Raw genomic sequence first — 13625 nt, 5'->3', positions numbered from 1 at the left:
TGGCCTCTATCTGCAGTAATATAATTTGTGGCCTCCATATGCCATCATTTGTTTCATTCTCAAATTGTTCAGAATCTGAGGCAGGGGGCAAGGGAAGGGAAGTACTATTTATTGATTCCTTTCAAAACTCCAACATATATATTGAAAACTGTGTAGACATTAAAAAAAAAGAGGCAAAAACATATGTACCTACTGTCATGGAAATTACCTTGGGTATGTTGTTAGGTGAAAATGGTCAGGTCTGCTTTAATTTATATAAAAATAAAGAATGCATTCACAGAAAAATGCACTTACATTGCTCTTAAGGTGGGAACTGAGAATATGAGGTAAGATGTATATATTCTAACATGATTTTAACTTTTACCTATGCATGTGTTGTTTTTAAACTATATATATATATATGAAATACACATCCATTGCATTATTATATGTGGGTTTCCACTGCTCTGAAATGAGAATACTGACTTTGAGGGTATAAATGGTGTCATATCTGTGAAGTGCCAGATAGACCACCTACACATGGTAATAATTATTAATATAGAAATTGATTTATACAAATCATAGAATTGACAGTGATGAATCATCTATTCAGTTATTCATATCTGTTGTTGTTTTTTTCACTGATCCATGATCTCTTAGAGGACCGAACCTTCCTTTGTTCACTTTTATGACCCTAGCAGTGACTACATTGTCTTATTTATAGCTCATTTTCTAGTAAACATGTATTGAATAAGGGGTGAGAGAACTGGAAATAACATTTTCATACTCAACATGTATCAGTGCATTAAGTCTCTTCCTTCTTCCTTTCACATACTGTACTCAATCCTAAGACTGGGGAAAAGTTCAGGCCAATTTCATGGAAACAGGTCCTAACTCCTTCAAGAATTCTAAGAAATAGAATAAGCTAAATCACACTCCTTGAGTTAAGAAACCAAATTATAAGACAGTGTTTCTTAGTGATGTGCAATTTAAATTTCCCTGCTTCAAACCTGGGTCTGCTTTTTGAGGGTCAATTTATATAACTTAAGACGTAACTTTGGGACACATAAAAGGAAGTTTGCAAAAATAAAGCATAATATTTGGTCTTGCTAATCAGAGTTTGCCATAATAGCTAGCTATAATCTAAGCCTCTAATATGTTCCAGCAATATTAGACATAGAAAGACCTCAACATGAGTAAGACGTGTTCTATTCCAAAAATATTATGCTTGCCACCTAATAAATTTATAAAGGCCTTAATTGTTAACTTGTTTAAAATTGCTACCTCAACACCTTCTCTCTTACTAACCCACATATCTAATAAAATTCTACATGACATAAAATAGAGTAAGATTATTTTTTAAAATTCCTTATTAATCAATAATTATGCATTTTGCAGCTACAATACTATGAACCTCACTTTGTTAAAACATAGACACACAATTTATATGTGCCTGGAATTTCTGCAAAACATGTAGGTGCTGACCGATGTACTTTGTAAATGTATAAATTTAAAAGCAAAGCAATATTTATTTTAGCAATATTTATTTTAAAGCATACTAAAATACTATGTGACAGTTATTTAAATTTAAAAGTGGACTTTACTGAGATACAATTTATGCAGCTTGTACAGTTTTATAAATCTGAAAAATGCATACATCTATGGAAATGTCACATCCCTAAAAAGTTAGAAATCCTTCAATCACTCCAGAAAGTTCCCTCCTGCCCCACCCCAATCAATCCCTACCCTCACACTCTCCAGAGGCAACCACTGTTCTGATTTTCATCACTCTATATTAAATTTGCCTATTCTAGATAATTGTATTGCACATAGAATTCTAGATTGATGCAGTTCTTCCCTTTAAGCATGTTAGAGAGGTTACCCCATTGTCTTCTGTTTGCTTCATCTTTTAGGAGAAACCCATATTCATTTTTACCTTTGATTGATAGAAGGTAATCTTGTTTTTTTCTCTGTATACTCTTAAGATTTTCTTTTTATGTTTAGTGTTTTATCAATTTGACTATGAATTGCCTAGGTGTAGTTTGTGTGTGTGTGTGTGTGTGTGTGTGTTAATCCTCCTTCAATTTCTTTGAGCTTCCTAGATCTTGGAATTAATGTTTTAATCAAATTTGATAGATGTTTGCCATTATCTGTTCAAATGTTTTTTTGCTCCAAAATCTGTTTTTTCTTTTTCTATAACTCTAATTAGATATAGGTTCAGATCATTTAATATTATCTCATGGGCCACTGAGGACCTATTTATTAATGTCCAGTCCTTTATTCTCTCTTTGCTTCATTTTAGATAAGCTCCTTTACACATCCAGTTCATTGATTTTTTTTGTAGTGTCAAGCCCATTCAAATATTATTATTTCAGATTTTGCATGTTTCTATTCTAGAATTCTCATTAGGTTCTTTTTTTATGACTTTCATTTCTTTGCTTGGTTGTCTCATCTATTCACTTATATCTAACTTGCTTTTTTTTAATTATCAAATTTAAAATGGTATTCAAATCTTTGACAGCTAATGCCAAAATCTGTCATATCTCTACATCTACTTCTATTGATGGCTTTTCTCCTGGTTATGGATCACATTTTCCTGTTTCTGCACATATCTAGCAATTTTGTTGAGATTCTAGATTTTTGTTGTCTTCTTTAAAGTTATCAGTTTTGTATTGTCAGCCAATTAAATTACTTGTGGATTATGTTGATCCTGTTGAGACTTATATTTAGATTTTATTAGGTTGGCTCTGGGGTAGTCCTTACTATTCATAAATCAAGGCCTTTCCGCATTTTCAGGTGAATTCCCAAGTTTTAATCTGACCAGTTGTACTCTAAGATCTCCCTGCAGAGTGAAATCTTGAGAATCACATTGTCCAATTACAAACCCCAGTAGCCATTCTCTGCCAGACATCATAAAGTCATGCCTTATATGTACACAGTAGTCAGCCAAAGACTCAAGAAAACCCCAATCAGATATCTAGAACTTTTTCTCGGACATGATCCCTTTTTTCACTACCTTGCTCCTCAAATTTCCACAGCCTCAGCAGCCTCAAACTATGGTCTCTTTTTCCTACATCTTAGAAGACTACTCTTCTCTCTTTGGCCTCAACAACCTGGGACTATAATTTTGACAGTGCCCCATGAAAAAAGACCTGATTAATACGGACTTAGCCCCACATGTATCCCTTCTGTCAGTGATTACAGTCCTGTATTATATGCTGTCCAAATACTGGAAACATTTGATTCAAATGGTTTTTCTAGTTTTATAATCTTTGGAGGGTAGCACATATTAGTTCATCATGATCAGAATCGAAAAACTAGATCTAAACTATATAGTTATAACTGAAGATGAAATGAGAAATTAGAACAATAAGAAATCTTCAATAAAAATAGTTACTATTATTATGTTTAATAAGAACAAAATTCTATGAAGCACTATTATTCCAAAGATGAGGAAACTGGGACTGAGAACAGTTAAGTGAGGTTAGCTGGTAAATAAGAAAGCCAGGATTTAAACCAAGACAAGTTTCACATCACAGTCTACATTTTTCCTATTTACCACAATACTTAAAATAATCAAAACAAGTTTCTTAAAGCAATAAGAATTGAGCTGGGCTTTGAAAAATTGGTGGTCTTTGTATTGATTAACAGATGGGAAGGAGCAGTATCACATCCTGTGACAAGGAAACAGAATTAAGTGGGAAGTGGATGAGAGCCAGACAAGAGAGGCAGAATTTTGTATGGCATATATTGGAGACAAAGTTAAATAGCTTGTGTGAAGTCAGCTTATAGGGGAAATATAATGTGGGGGGTAAAAAGATAGAAAGAAAATAAGAAAAAGAAAGAATATTGCCTTTTCAAGATTTTTTTAGATTGTATTTATTATAACATTTTAGCCACAGAATTTTTTCCACACTTACTGGTAACTACATAATTATACACACTCTTCTATTGTAGAATCTTCTCCTCCTATCTATCTAATAGAGGAATATGCAAATTAGCCAGGACACCATAATGTCACAACCTAACAACAGGGACCTAAGGCTGCATGGTGCCTGGCCGGGGCAAGGGACCTCAGGCCGTGCCCCCCCGCCCCACGGGGTTTAATGGAGGAACTCAGGCTATGGCCCCCGCCTGGCAGGGCTTGACGGGGACCTGAGACCATGCCCCCCACCCTGGTGCCAGGCCAAGGGACCTGAGGCTGTGCCCCCCGCCTGGAGGGGCTTGACAGGGGTGGGGTCGGACGGGTCTGAGTCTCCTGTGTTTTTGAAGCGTGAGTGGGTGGTGGGCGGGGACTTGACTCTAGGTCCCTCAGTGTGCCCCAGACTCTGACAGGAGGGAGATTTTCATATATTTTAATAATTTTCTTTCATCTCTAACACTTCTATTAAAGAGAAAGGGCAAATAGCAATATTAAAGTATTTCCTCTAATTAATTCCCTTTTAATGTGTACGAATTTCATGCACTGGGCCACTAGTGTTTTTATATTCATGAACACTAAAGTTTCTACCAGTCTTATTTACATTGATGATTAAAGATATTGAAAAGGGAAAGGGAAAAGAGAAATTGTACCTTTGTTTTTTGTTATACATGTCTGGTTGGTTTTCATAGTGATGTAAAGTATTTCTCTAAGCTACTCAGATATCAAAACATCTAGAGTTGCTGAAATTCCCATTCTGAGTTCACAGGAGACATCTTGCCTCTCCTCATTTAGCAAAAAATTTAGCTACAAAGTCTTCCTCTCAGCTTATGACCTCCTCATCCACAAGGATCAAAATCCATTTAGAATAATTATTTGAGCAGCCTCCCTGCTGGAGGCAGGGTCACAGACCTACCTCCCAAACGTACCTTGTGAAGAGAATTCCCTTTCTTCAGCTGCATAATGTTGCTTTCCTTGTATGGAAGCTAACCTTAAAGACAACTATTTGTTTGGTATTAAAGATCTGAAATTTCTTTAAAGATGTACAAGATAGCTTTGATTTTCCTAAATGATATTTAGAATGTGACTGCTTTTGTGCCATTCTACTTAGTATCTAATTTTGTTGATACTGATTATAGCTGCATTGCCCTGTTTGGCTCAGTGGATAGAGCATCAGCCCACAGAATGAGGGTCTCTGGTTTGATTCCCCATCAAGGGCACGTACCTTGGTTTTGGGTTCACTCCTCACTCCCAGTAGGAGCTCCTATGGAAGGCAACCAGTACATGTGCCTCTCTCACATCTATGTCTCTCTCTCTCTCTCTCTCTCTCTCTCTCTCTCTCTCTCTCTCTCTCTTCTCTTCCTCCCTCCCTCTCTCCCCCCCTCTTCCCGCCCTTTCACTCTTTTTTAAAAAATTGATAGGAAAAATATCCTTCAGTGAGGATTAATAAAAATACTGATTACAGCTAAGACAGCCTGAGTACTTTCTATGTACCAGGACCTGTGATCTCTACAAGAATTAAAGAATTATCTCACTGGATCCTCACAACAACCCTATGAGGTAGGTTTTATTATCATCCCCATTTCACAAATGAAGAAACTGAAGTTTGGAACACTTGAATAATTTTTTCAAGAAACCAGCAGTTAATTATTGTATTAAAAGTTAAATTCAGAAGTTCAAAAATTTGAAGAAATTAAATCCTAGTCCCCAAGCATACATAAAGACAGCAAAAGTAATTTCTGTGTGGACCTCATACATAACAAAGATCTTTAAAATCAGGTATACATACAATTAAATTATGGTTCTCACATTTCCTAGCTAGGGTATGTTGAGAAAATTACTTATTCTGTGTTACCCTGTTTCTTTATCTCTACAATGCCATAATATTAATATCTCTTGGTGAGTTCATAATGATTAAGTAAGATAACATCTATAAAGCACTTGGTACATAAAATAAAGGGAATAATAAGAATAGCTACTATTTGACTCCCGATGTTGAGTCAAATTTAAAATTCATATTTCCCTAAAATGCAGTTCTATAACTTACAAGTCTCTTGACTCTGGTACAGTACTTAAATTTTCTAGGCCTCAGTGTGCCCATCTGAAAAGATGGTTGTAACAATAATTTATCCTCTCATGAGGTCGTAAGAACTAAGTGAAGTATACAGCAGTCCCTGACACTCCGTAAGTGTTCAGTATGTTATGTTATGATGATGGCTACACAAAATGATATAGTGGATTTGTTCAATGCATATGAGAGCCAATGTGCATAAGAACTCGATTTAGAAGAAGCCAATGATCTTTGAAGAAATCTATTATTTTGTGTTTGCATTCTGGCCTGGCCCTGGTCTCATCAGACTCCTATCTGCATGCCATATAGAGCAATAAAGTCCCATGGAAGAGATGTGCCATAGCGAGGCCACTGTGAACCCCCACTTCCAGAGAAAGATACAGTTTGGGAAAGTGCCATAATTCTCCCTACACTTTGTCACTGAGTAGCAAGGACTTTTGGCACAGTGCTGGCTCTCTGCCTTGATGATTAAGCCTGATAGAACAGTGAAGGCTCCCACAGTTCTCAGGAGGAGAGTAATAGACAAACAGCAAAAGACACTATGGTTCATGTAACTGGTTTGGCTCAGTGGATAGAGTGTCGGCCTGCGGACTGAAAGGTCCCAGGTTCTATTCCGGTCAAGGGCATGTACCTTGGTTGCGGGCACATCCCCAATAGGAGGTGTGCAGGAGGCAGCTGATCAATGTTTCTCTCACATCGGTGTTTCTAACTCTCTATCCCTCTCTAAAAAAATCAATAAAATATATATTTTTTTAAAAAGACACAATGGTTCTTAAAGCGTCATCCCTAGCAGATGAGCAGTGGGATGCAGGATACAACAAGTGCAAGCTTGGAGGTGAGCACATGGAGGGGCTCAGAAATAACTGAGAAAGACTTTCCAGAGACTCAGTTATACAGGTAGGGGCAATGAGCCAGAGTAATTTAAATAGTGACTAATAAGGTGACCTCATTTATATCCACAGGCTAGAGAGATCTAGATAAATTCAGGTTACATTAAAATAAAAACAAGTACTTATTATTTTTATTGGGGTAGAATTGCACTTGAAGCACAGATTTTGCTCTGAGCTGCTTGCTTGTCACTTTGGACTGCACCAATTTTCTACTGGCACAGACCCAACTTTCTAGTGGTTTGAGTTTTGACTTTCCCTTGACATTGCTTAGTGGTCAACATGAGTAAGCTTTTAAGAAATTGTGTATTTGTTCCTTAAGTACATTTCCCTGTATAAAATGCTGACGTGTGTTTTTTTTTTCATATACCTAATTAACATTTACATAAACCTTCATGTTTGTGATTTTCCTTGCATCCTCTGAGAATAGTTATTTTTAAATAGACTTCATTAACATAGGAACAATTAGAAATAGGAGGCCCTGCATTAGTAGGACTTAAAAAATATATTCTTCTTAAGAGTGTTAGCTCAAGAGGTTACCATCACAAATGTATGTGTGACAGGCATATCCAGTCTGATTCATACTGCAAACTCATCAGAAAGATTAGAGGATACATTGAAATTTTTAAATTAATTTTTTTCTTTTGTTTATTTTTTTAAAGTTTAAGGAGCCACAAAGCTACAGTCATCTTGCTCAAGGTCTCATAAATATAACACCTAGGAAAAAGAGGTTATTTTAATCAAAAGGTCAATTTATAAATCCAGAACTGCTGAAGTAGAATTTTTTGCTCTACTTAATTTCTCTGTGAAATAAATCCCTTCTCCCAACAAAAACTCTCCAAAAAGAGTTTGATATGGTAAATTTATTTATTTTTATTTTTTAAAATGTATTTTTATTCATTTCTGAGAGGGAGAGAGAGAGAGAGAGAGAGAGAGAGAGAGAGAGAGAGAGAGAGAGAGAGAGAGAGAGAATGAGAGAGAACCATTGATCAGTTGCCTCCTGCCCTCCCCCCCTCCCCCCCACCGCCACTGGGGATTGAGCCCACAACCCGGGCATGTGCCCTGACCAGGAATCAAACCATGACCTTCTGGTTCATAGGTCAATGCTCAACCACTGAGCCACGCCAGTTGGGCATAAAATTTTTACATAATGAAAATTATATATATATAACTCTCCAAAAAGAGTTTACTTATAATCTGTGAAATGATAGTGAGACTGCTCAAGGAAATGAAGCATATGTTTTCTGTAGAGAATAACAAAATATGTTTGTCTCTTCAAATTTGACCTCAAAAAGTGATGTTTATTTGGCAAACCAGAGAGTTAAGCTGCTTCATACAAGAAACACAAAGTCTGTTTACTATGAAATGTATCTTCATCTAACCTTACATTGTAGGCATTAGTAAGAATGCTATTAGTTGTCTGGCTGGTTAAAAATGGACTCCCCTTCCTGGCCAGCATAGCTAAGTGGTTGAACATTGACCTATGAACCAGGAGGTCATAGTTAGATTCCCTGTCAGGGCACATGCCCAGGTTGCCAGCTGGATCCTCAGTAGGGAGTGTGCAGGAGGCAGTTGATCAATAATTCTCTCATCAATGATGTTTCTACCTCTCTCACCCTTTCTCTTCCTCTCTTTAAAATCAATGAAAACATATCTTTTAAATGGACTCCCCCAAATATTTCTTATGTGACAACTAGTCATTCCCATATTTATATACAGAAAGCATGCCAACACTAGTATCTAACCAAAAGATAACTACTGGTTATTTCTGATGCATATTCAACCTTAAAATACATAAACCCTGTGAAGAAAGATAAATTTGTCAATGCATCAACAAGAATTTCTAAGCAGAGGCAATACTATTGTTACTTAATAACTTTCCATTGAACATTTAGAGCCACTCTTGTAAACACTACATGGATTATATTACTTATCTAATTATAACTAAATGGGGAAGGTACTATTATTATCCCTATTTTACAGAGATGAAAACTGAGGTTTGGAGAAGTTAAAAAATGTACCTAAGGTCACACAATCAGGTTTTAGAGGCATAAGTCTAACTCATGAAATGTGCATTCACAAGCTTGCACTTATTCACTATATTATGAACAAGTCATTGTGATAAGAGCTAAGAGGGAGATGGAAGATCACTAAACCAGAGTTTCTGCCTCAACATATTTATAATCTCATATGTAATAGAAGGAGACAACACCATGGTGCAGAACCCTCCAGATGTATTGAGTTGTCCCAAGACTCCCTCATTTCAGCAAATCCCTTATTCCAAGGCCAGGGGCTTCGACACATAGGGAAGGGAAACGTTGCCCTCAAACAGGCCATGTTGAGAAATTAAATTTGTCCGGGATCGTGATTATAATTTTGCATACCTATAAACCACCTGGTACTAAAACTCGAGATTCAGGAAACTATTGTGGGGTTTTGGAGGGATGAGGTAGAGATACCTGCCATAAGGGATCTCAAAGGGCAGCAGGAATTTAGTGCAATGTGGGAAATGTGGCAGAAAGTGTCTGCTTTAGTTCTTAAAATTCCTGTGGTTCAAGTAGTGACAATGTGGCTACTTTGCCTGGTTAGAGAAAAGCTAGCAACTGAAATATTTATTTTCCATTTGACATTACTGAGATTTGGCTTTGACAAAACCATTTTCATAAAGCAGAAAAACAACTTGTTTCACAGGTCTTCCTATTTGAATGCTATTTTTTTTTTCAAGGTGCATAATAGCTTAATTCTCTAGCTTCTGAAGAATGTTTTTCTCAGTTCATTTTGACTAACCTTGTGTAGAAGTGACCTGAATTAAAATTGCCTAGTCTGTTACTTATTCTTCTCTCTAAAATTATAGTTGGACTATAATGTGCAAATTTCTATTGCTTTTCAACATGAAATTAAAATTACATAGTTATAAAAAGTAGAACCTCGATTTATAATTTTTGCAAAGAAGTCTTGGGCTTCCAAGTATAATTACTTACAGCTCGTTAAAATGCAGAATTATTAACCCAGAGCTAACGTTTCTAGTAATAGTGGATTTTTTATAAGAATAATTATAAAAGTCATAAATATTAAGCATGAAAGTAACACTCTACACTTAAAGGGAATATGTGTGCCTACATCTTTACCAAACTTAATGTGAAAAGGAAGACATTGAAGGAATTGCCAGATTGTTAAAGAGCCAAGCACAAGCTCTGTAGTTGGATGCATAATTAAAGAAAGGCATTATAATAAAATGTTTCCAAAATCTGTATGTATGTAAAAGTCAATAGATAAAACATATTGATTAAGGGGAAAGGTACCTAGTAGCACTTTAAATGGCCTTTTTCCTAAAGCATTCTGGGGGAAAGAGCAGGTAGAAATTGTATATTCAGAAGGATAAGAATTTTGTGAAAATGTGAAAAAAAAATGACCAGAATGAAATATACTTGAACATTAACAGCAATAATATGTGAATGGCATATTTTCTTATTTTGTGACAAACGAAAAATTATCTTGAGGTTGTGCCACATATTTAATGACTAACACAAACAAAAATATTTTCTATTTTTTCCTAAATATTTGCACTAAAGAGGCAGGCCACAAATTGTATTTAGTCTGCCATCATGAAACAAAGTAAATTAAACCCAATTTTTAAATTTTATTTTAACACTCCCATTTCAGTAGAATTGTTTGCTAATGAAAGAAAATAAATATAATGCTGCTATGAACCTTAGGGTGTTAACATTTCTTCTAAATCCTGATTTCTATTCTTTCAGATAAATGCCCAGAAGTGGCAATGTTGGATCATATAATAGTTCAATTTTTATTTTTGGAGGAACCTTCATAATATTTTCCATAGGGGCTGCATCCTTTTACATTCCTACCAACAGTACACAAGAGTTACAATTTCTCCACATCATTGACAATACATATTGTCTTTTGTTCTTTTGACAACGGCCATCCTAGCAGGTATGAGATAATATCTCATTGTGGTTTTGATTTGCATTTCTCTGATGACTAGTGATATTGAACATCATATACCTGTCATTCACCTGTTCATATACCTGTTGACCATTTGTATGTTTTCTTTGAAAAAAAATGTCTGTATAAGTATTTAGTCCTAAATGTACACCAACAAATAAGTGGATAAAGAAAATATGATTACATATTAAAATGGTGGTTGTCAGGGGCTGTGGAGGAGGGGGATAAGGAAAATTGCTAGTCAATGGGCAGAAAGTTTCAACTGTACAAGATGAATAAATTCTAAAGGTCTCTTGTACAGTATTATGCCCATAGTTAAAAACACTGTACTGTACTCTTGAAAATTAAGAGGGTAGATCTCATATTAAGTATTCCTACTTGAACAAAAGAAATTTTAAAGTAAAAAATAAAAATAGGAAACTAAGTTAATTGATAGCTAAGGCATTCAGTTCAGGAGATGTGGCAAAAGGACCACCATCACCTGGTCTTGGATTTGTTTTTTTAACAATGTCCTGGGTATATGACTTTTTTTCTTTTCTGTTTTTTTTTTTTTTTTTTCTTCTTTTGAGAATTTTCTTTCTTTTCTTTAGGTAAATAAGTGAAGATGCCTCCCTTAAAAGATTGCCTTTTCAAGTACAAATGTATTTTAAAAAAACAGCAGTAATCAAGTAATAATTAAATTTAAAAATTAAAAATATTAAGGATTATAAGTGTATATTCGGTTTGCCAATGACTTAAAGCAATAACATGCTTACTCATCATGACTATCTGGGCACATGTTACAATGTTTAGATCATTCAAAGATTGTCAGTATGTGCTAAAGGAAAATGTCAGCCAGTGTTTTGGGACAAGCCCTTGAAAATGCTATTAACAATATAATTTTACTTCAATTCCCTCCAATGCCTCTTTAAAAGGCAAAAGATTCATTCTTTTAATTCTGAGTTCATCTTTATGACTTGGGATACAGTTAATCAATATGTTTTCTGTACAACTTTACTTTCTTTTTTGAAAATAAAAATGGAAAATCAAATAATAATAATAACCAGAAAAGGGAAAATGCTAAAATGATTATCCTCTTAGCTTTCAGACTGAATTTTATCCTCTGAGGTACATTTTATTTACAGACAACAAAAACAGATTTCCTGGTTTTATAAAAAGGAGAAAGCCCCCAAATTCTTTTGAACATCAAGCATGTGTTGATCAACTGCATTTAATGACTTAAGAATAAAGGAATCAAACTCCAGGAGATTCGATTTCTTTTTAAATACACAGGGGTTAGAAAATGAATGGGGAGAGGCTGAGCACAAAATACTTTGACTTTTCCAAAGCCTGAAACATTTAGGGAAAAAAAAATAGTTGAATTTATTTGACAAGCTCCAAATATGGTTTGTTTCTTCAATATGTAAAATTTATGGTATTCGCTTTTTCTGAAGTTAATTCCAGCAATTAACCACAGGATAATTAAAACAGACAATTTCATAAATAGTGAGGTGAAGAGGGGGAGTAGAAGTATAAGAATTGAAATCTATTGCTGCTGACTAATCTTTGGCTAGGTCTCACTCAAAGATCTGGTCTTCTTCAACTTCTGAAGAACAGTAGCAGAGAATTTATCTCACTCTTTTACACAGGATTTAAGTAGTAGGGCTGATAAGCAGCCAACTTATAAGGAGATGCCTACCCAAGGTCAACCCATTCATTGGTGATACAGAGGTGAAGACAGTGAATCTTATCCTGGTATTTACACCAACAAGAGCCAACCCCAGGCTGAGCTGCACTTATAGAGAAGAGGGACAGAAAGTGTTCTGTGGTCATCTTCAAACACTACAACTGAACCATAGCGAAGAAGCAAAAGAAATAGCCTTCTACAAATAGCTGATAAACATGAAACAAAATACTTGCTATCATAAAAAGATAGCAAAATGAAATAAACTATTCATCAATCTTTTTCATTTATCAAATCGTCAAAGATTACAAGGTTTGATAGAAAATGGTTTGGGGAAGGTGTAAGAAATAGCATTTTCTTGTAATGACTTTTTGTTATAACTTTTCTGGAAAGAGAAATTTTACAATATTCAACAAAAGATCCAACAATTCCACTTCTAGATGTTTCTCCCTAAAGAAATGAAGACATGGATTAAGATGAATATATAGATACATATATTGAATATATTTTAATATGGGAAAGTTATAAGCAACTCAGAAGTCAGACGATAGGGGATTGGTTGCATGTATTATGATATATTCATGAGACAGCTACTAAAAATGATATTGTATTAACGCATTGTTAGGAAAAGTACTCCTAATTTGTTTTTCAAAAAGTGATGTTGTAGAATACGTACTAAAATGGGAAAATGTTCATGATATCATTGCTAAGTGAAACAGAGTAAGCTAAAACATGGTTAGACAATGATCACATTAAAATATGCAGAAATGAAGAAGTACCTCTCACACTTTTGCTGTTTTTCTCTTTGAACTCAGTATTTCCAAATTCCCACCACACCAGCTCATGGTGATCTCAACCAGACCCATGGTTTTAAACATCAAATTTAAGCTAACAATTACCAAATGAATATCTCTAGTTCATATCTCTTCCTGAACTCCAAACCCATCTATCCAAATCTTCGCTTGCATAGAACATGTCTCAAAATTAACATGTCCAAAGCCACATAAAACCTACTGTTTTCAGAGTCTACCTCATCTCAATTCATGCCAACTCCATACTTTGAGATACCCAAGAACCTTGGAAACATTCTAACTCCACACTAGTCTTTATATCCCACGTTCATTCCACTGGCAAATCTTGTCA

This window comes from Eptesicus fuscus, chromosome 3 (assembly GCF_027574615.1).
Source record: "Eptesicus fuscus isolate TK198812 chromosome 3, DD_ASM_mEF_20220401, whole genome shotgun sequence".
Classification (NCBI taxonomy): domain Eukaryota; kingdom Metazoa; phylum Chordata; class Mammalia; order Chiroptera; family Vespertilionidae; genus Eptesicus; species Eptesicus fuscus.
The sequence above is the reverse complement of the archived record's forward strand: the minus strand, read 5'-3'. Positions refer to the sequence as shown.